This window comes from Neomonachus schauinslandi, chromosome X (assembly GCF_002201575.2).
Source record: "Neomonachus schauinslandi chromosome X, ASM220157v2, whole genome shotgun sequence".
Lineage (NCBI taxonomy): Eukaryota > Metazoa > Chordata > Mammalia > Carnivora > Phocidae > Neomonachus > Neomonachus schauinslandi.
The window spans coordinates 112,752,043-112,764,184 of NC_058419.1; the positions used below are offsets into that span (position 1 = coordinate 112,752,043).

At 38.3% G+C, this 12,142-nt stretch overlaps 1 protein-coding gene and 1 pseudogene across 2 annotated transcripts in view; one reads left to right on the plus strand and one right to left on the minus strand.

Annotated features, from left to right (window-relative positions):
- Positions 1 to 12,142, minus strand: part of NHS (NHS actin remodeling regulator) — a 346,305-nt gene that overhangs the window by 24,257 nt on the left and 309,906 nt on the right. The gene's annotated exons all lie outside the window — the stretch shown is intronic.
- Positions 2,368 to 2,937, plus strand: LOC110574852 (annotated as a pseudogene).

Here is a 12,142-nt window from a genome sequence, read left to right on the forward strand (position 1 = left end):
AGCAGGGACTTACACTCCAAGGGTCCCCACAGACCTGACTGCAAGCTGAATGCAGCAATAGGAGATGTTTCAGCTCAAGTGCTGACTCTCATCAGTAGTGCTATCTGGACTGTGTGGGAAAGATTGCCACGATCTATTGGGAATGCCTGCCTTAGGCTTGCATGGGGGAAGAGCAGGTAAATGTCTCATGTATTTGAGGCCCATATCTGGGCCTGGACCAAGGGACCTTACTGATGAGAACAGATGAGCTGGATATCCCATTCAGCAGAGGATGAGGGCGAGCTGCTATGACAGATTGTCTCCACACTCTGAAATGGGAATCTATGGGTGCCCTAGGGGCCAAAGTGTCATGTACCATAGCAACTTCTAATTATCTTAGATTAGATTCTCTGTGGTCTTCTGAATTTTGCCATTTAAAGAAATTACAAACTAAGCATGTCCTGGTTGAACTTACTTTCTCCAGAAGCCATATATCATAGGCACTGGTGTACAAGTCCCAACCCAGGAACTGTGGAATATTTATGGCTAAGTGTGTGTGTGTGTGTGTGTGTGTGTGTGTGTGTGTTTTAACTTTCTATTTTGAAATAATTGATACACAGAAGTTGCAAAAGTAGTAGAGAAGATTCCCATATACTCTTTATCCAGCTTTTCCTAATGTTAACACCTTACATAATCATAGTACATTTATTGAAAGCAGAAAATTAACATTGATGAATACTATTTACCAATTTATTAACCTTATTTGGCTTTTACCAGTTTTCCTAGTAATGTCCTTTTTCTGGTCCAGGATCCAATCCAGGATCTCACATTGCATTTAGTTGTCAAATCTCCTTAGTGTCCTTCAGTTTGTGGTAATCCCTCAATCATTGCTTTAATGACCTTGACACTTCTGGAGAGTACTGGCCAATTATTTTCTAGAATGTTCCTTAATTTAGGGTTGTCTGACATTTTCTTATGATTAGATTGAAGTTACACATTTTTGTCAAGAATCCCACGAAGTGTCATCTCATTGCATTATATCAGGAGGTTCATATACAGCTGTGCCCTATTGCTGCTGATGTTAATTTTGACCACTTGGCTAAGAGGGTGGCTGTCAGCTTTCTGCAGCTAAAATTACTGTTTTCTGTTTGTAATCAACAAGTATCTTGTGGGGAGAAACTTTGAGATGATGCACACATCCTGTTTCTCAACATAATCTCACCCAACTAATTTTAGCATTCATCGATGATTATTGCCCATAAAAATTGTTACTGTCATATTTGGCTAATGGTGATTTTTAAAATTTATATCGGTACTTCTACATTTATTAATTAGAACTCTTCTGTAAGGAAGAACTACCCCACCCCCATGCATGTATTTATTTATCCCAATTTGCTTATATCAGTATAAACTCAGGGATATTTATTCTGAGTTATAATCCATTACTATCATTATTTTGTTGCTCAAAGTGTCCCAGATTTAGCTATTGGGAGCTCCTTCAAGTTGGCTTCTGTGCCCTTTTGACATGCCTCCTATTATTTTTTGAGCACTTTCTTGCTTTTCAGCATCTTAAGATATTCTAGGCTTATCTTACATTTCCCCTGGCCCAGCCCTTGAATAAATTTCTCCAAGGATCCCTGGTTTATCTTTTTAGAGAATGGTATTTAGAAGGAAAATGTAATGAGGTGCCTGGGTGGCTCAATCGGTTAAGTGTCTGCCTTCAGCTCAGGTCATGATCCCAGGGTCCTGGGATTGACCCCCTCATCAGGCTCCCTGCTAAGCAGGGAGTTGTTGTCAAATCTCCTTAGTGTCCCTCTCTCTCTGCCTGCCACTCCCCCTGCTTGTGCTCTCTTGCTCTCTCTCTGTCAAATAAATACATAAAATCTTAAAAAAAAAAAAAAAAAAAAAGAAAGGAGATGTGGGCAGTAGATGTGCTCAATGTTACCAGATTATCATTGCTTCTAAGGCCCTCTCAGATGACAGAGCTAAGAAATATGTTTGTATACTTGTACATGCACATATGCACATATTTATTTTATGCCTATCCATCTGCATATACATGTATATATCTCTCTGTGTGTTTGAGAATATATGTATGAATTTATACTGATATTTTAGATGTAATCCAACACCAAAGGATTCATTCTAGACTTTCCCTTCTTTATTTGTAACTCCTTTCTCTAGCAGTGACAAACTCATTATCATTATCCATAACATATTTGCTCAATCCTATCATGCACATAAAGTAGTTTCAGAATTTCTAGTTCATTCTCTTGTGAAGAACAAATTTACCAACTAGAGTACAATATTTGTGTACAGTTCCTTTTGTCTTTAGCTTTCCACTGTTGCTTCAGGTGCGGCCGCTCCTAGAGGAGCTCCCACTTGGGGATGGGGCCTCCATCATTACTGTAAGGTGAAGAACTAGAGATCAAGGAGACCAGCTTTTCCCACAGTCAGATCACCCACCTCTATAGCCAGTTCTCTAGCCTGGACAAAGGTGAGAATGGGGTCCTCAGCTGGGAAGATTCCCAGCTGATTCCAGAATTTGTCATCAACCCACTGGGGGCCAACTTATTAGTGCCTTCTTTCCAGAGGGAGAAGACCAGGTAAACTTCCATTGATTCATAAAAACTTTGGTTCATTTCCAACCCACTGAATATAGTGCAAAGAGCGAAGATAAGAATGGACCAGAACCACTCAACAGCTGAAGTAATGAACTATATTTTGCTTTTTGGCTATATGATTTGGATAAAGATGATAGGATCTCCCACAATGAGCTGTCCAGGTGCTATGCGTGATGGATGGAGCGAATATCCCAGATGAGCAACTGAGCAGCATCACAGGACCATCCAGGAGGCTGATCAGGATGGGGATGGTGCCATATCTTTTGCAAAATTTGTTAGGGTTTTGGAGAAGGTGGGCATAGAACAGAAAGTCAGCATCCAATTTCTTGACTAAAAAGCTGAGACCAAACTGTTCCTTGCTCTCTAGTATTTAAAAACTAGAACTTGAGAGTCCTCCTATCTACCAGCCCCGCCTCCACCCTATCATCCCCTTTCTGCCAAGATAGCACTGCTGTTGCAGGACAATCCCACGTGTGCTCTGTTAACACAAACCTGCCTTTGGCATAAACAGGACATTACAGAATGGCACACCCAGCCTATTTCTCTTCAGTATCCATTCACCTGTTCCCCATTTACAAATATGATCTCTCCCAGTTATGCTGCTGAATGTTGAATGTCCATCCTGTCTGAGAAAGGAAGGGAGGGAGGGAAGGACTCTTGCCAAAAGCCAGCCAAGCAAGCTTTCCCTGGGTGTAGACTATAGCCATGCTGCCTTCCCTTCAGCTAGGTTTCAGCACGCTCCTACAAACTTTTCCGTATGTCCTTTGCTTCTCTGTCACCCAGCATGCCATTCACTTGATCTTTCAGTCTTCCTGCTTTTTATTATGCCCTGAGTTCCCTCTGCTTTACCTGGCACCCCAAGCTATGGCCTGTTAAATACATATCTAACTTGATAAGATGGTTCGATGGTCTGGCAGTTTTTATCTACCTTTGCTCATAAATAAGCCTCTGGGATGTTATCTCCCCAGGACCTTTTTGGGAATCAGCATTTCTCTCAGAGAATATGACCATCTCTTGGTCCCCTGCACTCTGCTCTGTCATCAAAGGGCTGCTGGATGGAGATGTTCATCTTAAAAGGTGGAAGGTGTCAAGCCAAACTTCTAGGTGGCTTGCCCAGGTCCCTCAACGTCTGGCCTCTGATTCTCCACACATAGAGTACCTATATGGCTACTCTTATTCTTCAGAAAATAGCCATATGCCTGCAGGTTTGCTCAGCTTGGGGGCACTGTCACCACCAGAGTGGCTGCTCTGGCAGTATGCTTGGGGATCTTCTCGTGGGTTTTTGAACAAGGAGGTAGGGCACCCTAAAAGCCTCCTGTATTCCCATCTCTGCTGCATGGTTTATGCCTCAGTGTTGCACGCCCTGGGGTGTTTTTCACTTCACATTTCCAAGTAGAAAGGTTAGAGTTACAGAGGTGCCTAATTTATCTGTCCTAAGAGATTTAAAGATCGTCCTCAGGATCCTGAAGGTTTTTGCACTTCGCAAGTGATTATGCTAGAAGCCATAGTCCACTCCCAGGGGAGCTCCATAGCATTGACTGTATTGTCACATTAGGTGCCTGGTTACATTGACTACCTACCTCCTTGTTTAGATTACTGTTAATCTCTTAGAAACATGGGATCTGGCGTTGGTGGCACAATACGATGTGGCATTATAGACCTTTCAGCAAGCCAGAGCAGCTTATTTGCCCAAGTCAGCTTAAAGACCTCACTGAATCAGGCAGTTGCCATCTTAATGTCCAAGTCTGTTCATTCATATATCTGCCCGTGGCTAACTTCCCCTGACTCATCACTTGCTTGTTTGTTTCCTTGCTTTGGAAGGAAGATGTGCACACAATTCCTTAGGAAGGGAATGGCTAAAGAATATCACTGCAAAGGAAAGGGAGAGGGATGGGGAACAGAGGAGCAGCCAGGTGGGATGGTTAAAGTATAAATGAATGAGGAGGGGCGCCTGGGTGGCTCAGTTCGTTAAGCGTCTGCCTTCGGCTCAGGTCATGATCCCAGGGTCCTGGGATCGAGCCCCACGTCGGGCTCCCTGCTCCGCGGGAAGCCTGCTTCTCCCTCTCCCACTCCCCCTGCTTGTGTTCCCTCTCTCGCTGTGTCTTTCTCTGTCAAATAAATAAAATCTTTAAAAAAAAAAAAAAAAATAAATGAATGAGGAATTCTGTAGAAGTATCATTCTGGCTTTGTGATCAAGTGATGTAATATAGGAATCATACAAAAGGGAAGAATTGTCTGATACTTATCTATCAGTACCTCAGAGGCTCTTTGACTTGGTTATTTAAAGTTCCTAAGTTTATGGCTTTTCCCTCTTTTGGTGTTTGAAAACTGTTTGAATGCATGGTTGTGCCTTATTGTTCTGTTTAAAATTATATTCATCAATCCATCAATAAATATTCTTGGTTAAAATGAAACAAAACAAAAACACTTCTTTCCAGAGTTACTTAGGTTTAGCTATTTTCTTTCCCACCTCCTTCAGTGTGATTATGATACTCATTTGAATATAGTTAGGTTTATTTGTTACTGTTTGCTTTTCATTTTGGGTTCTCCTCACATTCTGGTTCATATTATTTATTTATTGGGGGAGCTGGTATGTAAAAACTTACCTGGGTTCTAAGAGTTAGACCTACCCAAAAAATATACTCAGAGAAGAGCCACTTCCTCGACTCTACTATCTCCTTCCCATCCCCCATTCTTTCTAGTCTCTTGCCACTTAACCCCTGTTGGTAAAACAATCTCATTAGTTTCTGATTTGTCCTTCCTGTACAGTTTTGCAATAACGCTTGTTTTGTAAAAGCAGGTTTGTGCCAATGTGATTGATATATCTTAGAGAACGGTTTGAGCTTCATGCGAATTTCATGTTTGCTTATGGACAGTTTCACACATGAGAAATTCTAGGTGAATCCAGAACATGCACCCAGCTGACCTGAGCTGGGTAAGAATACGTAAAATGCACATACTTCAGACATCTCTGAGTTCCCCTGGTTCACCCGTGTCTTAGAAGCCACACTCATCCACACCTGGGGTTACAACCTTCCACCCCTTCGCACCAATTCACAAGCTACAGCCATCCTGATCCCCATTCCACAAGCAAACTTAAGGGCTTTTTCTAGGTAAAGTGATATGTTTATTGTATTATATTTCTTAACTATTTAATGTCTAAAATTGTGTTACTGCTTTTTTTTATTAGGTTCCTGTGTGTGTGTGTGTGTGTTGTGTGTGTGTGTTGTGTGTGTGTGTGATAGAAAAAGTTTATTGAGTGTTGTACCTTGTGTTCCCCATAAACCTTCTGGTTTTTATTGTGGAATTTTGCATAGTGTGGAGATTTTTAGGGATGAATATATTGTGTTATAGCAGAATTGACTCTTTCTTTAAAGACTATTTCTTTTACACAAGTAAGTGAATACCTGTATATTTTCTTCTATATCCTTTTTCCTAACATGAAGGGTAGCATACAATAGACATTCTTTTGGGCTTTGCCTCTTTTTTAAAAAAGATATTTAACTTTATGTTTAAATTTTTTATTTGAGTATAGTTGACACCAACTTAGTGATATGACAAGTCTATACATTATGCTATGTTCACAAGTGTAGCTACCATCATATTATTATATTGCTATTACAGTATCATTGACTGTGTTCCTTAGGCTGTCCCTTTTATTCTTATGACTTACTCATTCCATAACTGGAAGCCTGTATCTTCCTCTCCTCTTCACCCATTTTGCCCAATCCCCCACAGCCCTCCCCTCCGGCAACCATCAGTTTGTTCTCTGTACTTATAGGTCTGATTCTGCTTTTTGTTAATTCATTTATTGGTGTTATTTTTTAGATTCCCCTTATGAGTGGAATCATATGGCATTTGTCTTTCTTAGTCTTATTTCACTTAGCATAATATCCTGTAGGTCCATCCATACTGTCTCAAGTGGCATGATGCCATCCTTTTTTGTGGCTGTGTGATATTCCATATAGATGGATCTTGTGTTTTTTTACTATGTATGCTGTTTTTATTTTTATTTTTTTTATTTAATTTTTAAAAAAGATTTTATTTATTTATTTGACAGAGAGAGACACAGCGAGAGAGGGAACACAAGCAGGGGGAGTGGGAGAGGGAGAAGCAGGCTTCCCATGGAGCAGGGAGCCTGATGCGGGGCTCGATCCCAGGACCCCGGGATCATGACCTGAGCTGAAGGCAGATGCTTAACGACTGAGCCATCCAGGTGCCCCTTTTTAAATTTAATTTTAAATTTATTTTAATTCCAGTATAGTTAACATACAATGTTATATTAGTTTCAGGTGTACAATATAGTGATTCAGCAATTCCATACACTACTCAGTGCTGCTCATCATGACAAGTGCATGACAAGTGCACTCTTTAATCCCCTTCACCCCCCTCCACCTCCCTTCTGGTAACCATCAGCTTGTTCTCTATAGTTAAGATTTTGTTTTTTGGTTTGTCTCTTTTTTCTTTGTTCGTTTGTTTTGTTTCTTAAATTCCGCATATGAGTGAAATCATATGGTATTTGTCTTTCTCTGATTTATTTTACTTGACATTATATCCTCTAGATCTATCCATGTTGTTGCAAATGGCAAGATTTCATTCTTTTTTATAGCTGAGTAATGTATATATATACCACCTCTTCTTTATCCATTTGTCTATCAGACAATTGGTTGCTTCCATAATTTGGCCATTGTACATCATGCTGCAGTAAACATAGGGGTGCATATATTTTTTCGAATTAGTATTTTTGTATTCTTTGGGTAAATACCCAGTAGTGGAATTACTGGATTATATGGTAATTCTAATTTAATTTTTAGAGGAACCTCCATACTGTTTTTCACAGTGACTGCACCAGTTTGCATTCCCAACAGTGCACAAGGGTTCCTTTTTCTCCACATCCTTGCCAACACTTGTTATTTCTTGTCTTTTATTTTAAGACATTCTGACAGGTATAAGGTGATTGTGGTTTTGATTTGCATTTCCCTGATGATTAGTGATGTTGCACATCTTTTCCTGTGTTGGCCATCAGTATGTCTGCTTTGGAGAAATGTCTGTTCAGGTCTTCTGCTCATTTTTAATTGGATTGTTTATTTTTTGGTTTTGAGTTATATAAGTTTTTCATATATTTTGGATACTAGCCCTTTATTGGATATGCCATTTACAAATATCTTCAGTGGGTTGTCTTTTAGTTTTGTTGAGTGTTTCCTTTGCTGTGCAGAAGCTTTTTATTTTGAGGTGGTCCAAATAGTTTATTGTTTCCCTTGCCTCAGGAGACAAATCTAGAAAAATGTTCCTATGGCCGGTGTCAGAGAAATTACTGCCTGTCCTCTCTTTTACAGTATTTATGGTTTCAGGTCTCATATTTAGGTCCTTAATCCCTTGAGTTTATTTTTGTGTATGGTTTAAGAAAATGGTCCAGTGTCATTCTTTTACATGTAGCTGTCCAGTTTTCCAGCACTATTTGTTGAAGAGACTGTCTTTTTCCCATTGCATATTCTTGCCTCTTTTGTTGAAGATTAATTGGCCATATAATCGTCTGTTTATTTCTGGGCTCTCTGTTCTGTTATCTATCTTTTTTTGTGGCAGTACCATACTGTTTTGATTACTATAGTTTTGTAGTATATCTTGAAATCTGGGATTGTGATACCTCTAGTTCTGTTTTTTTTTTTTTAAGATTTTATTTATTTATTTGACAGAGAGAGAGACAGCGAGAGAGGGAACACAAGCAGGGGGAGTGGGAGAGGGAGAAGCAGGCTTCCTGCCGAGCAGGGAGCCCGATGCGGGGCTGTATCCCAGGACCCTGGGATCATGACCTGAGCCGAAGGCAGATGCTTAATGACTGAGCCACCAAGGCGCCCCAGTTCTGTTCTTTTTTAGGATTGCTTTTGACTATTTGGGGTCTTTTGTGGTTCCATACAAGTTTTAGGATTATTTGTTCTAGTTTTGTGAAGAAAAGCTTCTGGCAGTTTGATAGGGATTTGCATTAAATCTGTAGATTGCTTTGGATAGTATAGACATTTTAACAGCGTTTGTTCTTCCAGTTCATGGGGATGGAATATCTTCATTTGTATCGTCTTCACTTTCTTTCATTAATGCTTTATAGTTTTCAGAGCACGGCTCTTTTACCTCCTTAGTTGAGTTTATTCCTAGGGATTTTATTATTTTTGGTGCAATTGTAAATGGGACTGTTTTCTTAATTTCTCGTTCTGCTACTTCATTATCAGTGTATAGAAATGCAGTGGATTTCTGTATATTGATTTTGTATCCTGAAACCTTACTGAATTTACTTATCAGTTCTAGTAGTTTTTTGGTGGAGTCTTTCAGGTTTTCTGTATATAGTGTCATGTCATCTGTAAATCATGCAAGTTTTATTTCTTCCTTACCAATTTGGATGCCTTTTATTTCTTCTTGTTGTCTGATTGCTGTGGCTAGGACTTCCAGTACTATTTTGAATAACATTGGTGAGGGTGGACATTCTTGTCTTATTCCTGACCTTGAGGGAATAGCTCTCAGTTTTTTTCCCATTGCATATGATGCTAGCTGTGGGTTTTTCATATATGGCTTTTTTTATGTTTAAGTATGTTCCCTCTAAACCTACTTTGTTGAGGTTTTTATCATGAATGGATGTTATAGTTTGTCAGATGCTTTTTATGCATCTATTGAAATGATCATAAGGTTTTTTTCCTTTCTCTTGTTGATGAGATGTATCATATTGATTTATAAATAGTGAGCCATCCATGCATCCCTAGAATAAATCCCACTTGATCATAGTGAATGATTTTTTTAATGTATTGTTGGATTCTGTTTCCTAATACTTTGTTAAGTATTTTTGCATCTATGTTAATCAGAGATATTGGCCTGTAGTTCTCTTTTTTTGTAGTGTCTTTATCTGGTTTTGGTATCAGGGTAATACTGGCCTCATAGAATAAATCAGGAAGCTTTCCTTCCTCCTCTATTTTTTGGACTAGTTTGAGAAGAATAGGTATTAACTCTTCTTTAAATGTTTGGTAGACTTCACCTGTGAAACCATCTGATGCTGGACTTTGGTTTGTTAGGAGTTTTTTGATTACACACTCAATTTCATTGCTGATAATCAGTCTGTTCAGTTTTCTGTTTCTTCCTGATTCAGTTTTGGAAGGTTATATGTTTCTAGGAATTTATCCATTTTTTTTTAGGTTGTCCAATTTGTTGGTGAATACTTTTTCATAATATTCTCCTTTAGTTCTTTGTATTTCTTTGGTGTTGGTTGTTATTTCTCCTTTTTTATTTCTGATTTTGTTTATTTGAGTCCCCCCCCCCTTTTTTTTTGATGAGTCTGGCTAAAGGTTTATCAATTTTGTTGATCTTTTCAAAGAACCAGCTCCTGGTTACAGTGATTATTATTTTTTTTAGTTTCTATTTTGTTTATTTCCGTTCTGATGTTTATTATCTCCTTCCTTCTACTGATTTTGGGTTTTGTTTGTTCTTTTTCTAGCTCCTTTAGGTGTAAGGTTAGGTTGTTGAGATTTTTCTTGCTTCTTTATGTAGGCCTGTATTGGTATACACTTCCCTCTTAGAACAGCTTTTTCTGCATCCCAAAGATTTTGTACTGTTGTGTTTTCATTTTCATTTGTCTCCATGTATTTTTTTATTTCCTCTTTGACTTTTTGGTTGACCCCATCATTGGTTAGTAGCATGTTATTTAACCTTCATGTATTTGTGTTCTTTCCAGATTTTTTCTTATAGTTGATTTCTAGTTTCATAGCATTGTGGTCAAAAAAGATGCATGGTATGACTTCAGTCTCTCTGAATTTGTTGACACTTGTTATGTGGCCTAACATGTTATCTATTCTGGAGAATGTTCCATGTGCACTTAAAAGAATGTGTATTATGCTGTTTTAGGATGGAATGTTCTGAATATATCTGCTAGATTCATTTGGTCCAATGTGTCATTCAAAGCCACTGTTTCCTTGTTCATTTTCTGTTTGGATGATCTATCCATTTATGTAAGTGTGGTGTTAAAGTCCCTTACTATTATTGTATTACTATCAATTATTTGCTTTATGTTTGTTATTAGCTGCTTTATGTATTAGGGTGCTACCATGTTGGGTGCAGAAATATTTACAATTATTATATCTTCTTGTTGGATTGTTCCCTTTATGATTTATAGTGTCCTTCTTTGTCTCTTGTTATAGTCTTTGTTTTAAAGTCTATTTTGTCCGATATTAGTATTGCTACCCTGGCTTTCTTTTCACTTCCATTTGTATGATAAATGCTTTTCCATCCCTTCACTTTCAATCTACATATGGTTTTAGGTCTGAAATGAGTCTCTTGTAGGCAGCATATAGGTGGTCTTGCTTCCATCCCTTCACTTTCAATCTATATATGGTTTTAGGTCTGAAATGAGTCTCTTGTAGGCAGCATATAGGTGGTCTTGCTTCCATTCCGTCACCCTATTTCTTTTGATTGGAGCATTTAGTACATTCACAGTCAAAGTAATTATTGACAGGTGTGTGCTTATTGCAATTTTGCTACTTTGTTTTATGGTTGTTTTTGTAGTTCTTCTCTGCTCCTTTCATGCTGTCTTCACACGTGATTTGTTGGCTTTCTTTAGTAATATTCTTGGATTCCTTTGTCTTCATTTTTTACATATCTATTACTGGTTTTCCATTTGTGGTTACCATTAGGTTTGTATACAACATCTTCTGCATATAGCACTCTATATTGAGTTGATAGTCACCTAAGTTTGAACCCATTCTTTACTCTCCTCCCCCCAACATTTTGGGTAAATGGTATCATACTTTACTTCTTTTTATTTTGTGAATCCCTTGACTGATTTTTATAGATACACTTATTTTTACTACTTTTGTGCTTCCTACCTTTTTTTTCCTCTTTTTAAAAATCTTTATTAAAATCCTATAATGAAATCCATTTTATTAATTTGGTGGTTTTACTGTATTCACAATGTACAACCATCATCACTCTCTAATTTCAAAATATGTCCATCACCTCACAAAGAATCCCCACACTTCTCACTTTCCCACCTTCCATACCCTGGCAACCAGTAGTTATTTTCTGTCTCTGGGTTTGCTTATTCTGGACATTTCATAAGAAGAGAAGCATAAAATGTGGCCTTTTGTTTCTGGCTTCTTTCACTTGGCATAATGTTTTCAAGGTCATTTCAATGTTCAATATATATGATGCCCACAATAGATTGCTAAGTTAAAAAAAAAATGACCTACTTTTTTTTTTTTTTTACTCTTATGGTCTTTCGTTTCCACTGTTGAGTCCCCCTTGACATTTTGTATAGGGCTGGTTTAGTGGTCATGGTTTCCTTTAACTATTGTTTGTCTGGGAAACTCTGTCTCTCCTTTTAGTCTGAATGATAGCCTTGCTGGACAGAGTATTTTTGGCTGCAGGTTTTTTTCTTTCAACACTTTGAGTATACAATGTCACTCCCTTCTGGCCCACAAAGTTTTTGCTGAAAAATCAGCTGATAGCCTTTTGGGGTTTCCCTTGTATGTAACTGTTTTCTTTTCTCTTGCTGTTTTTAAAATTCTCTT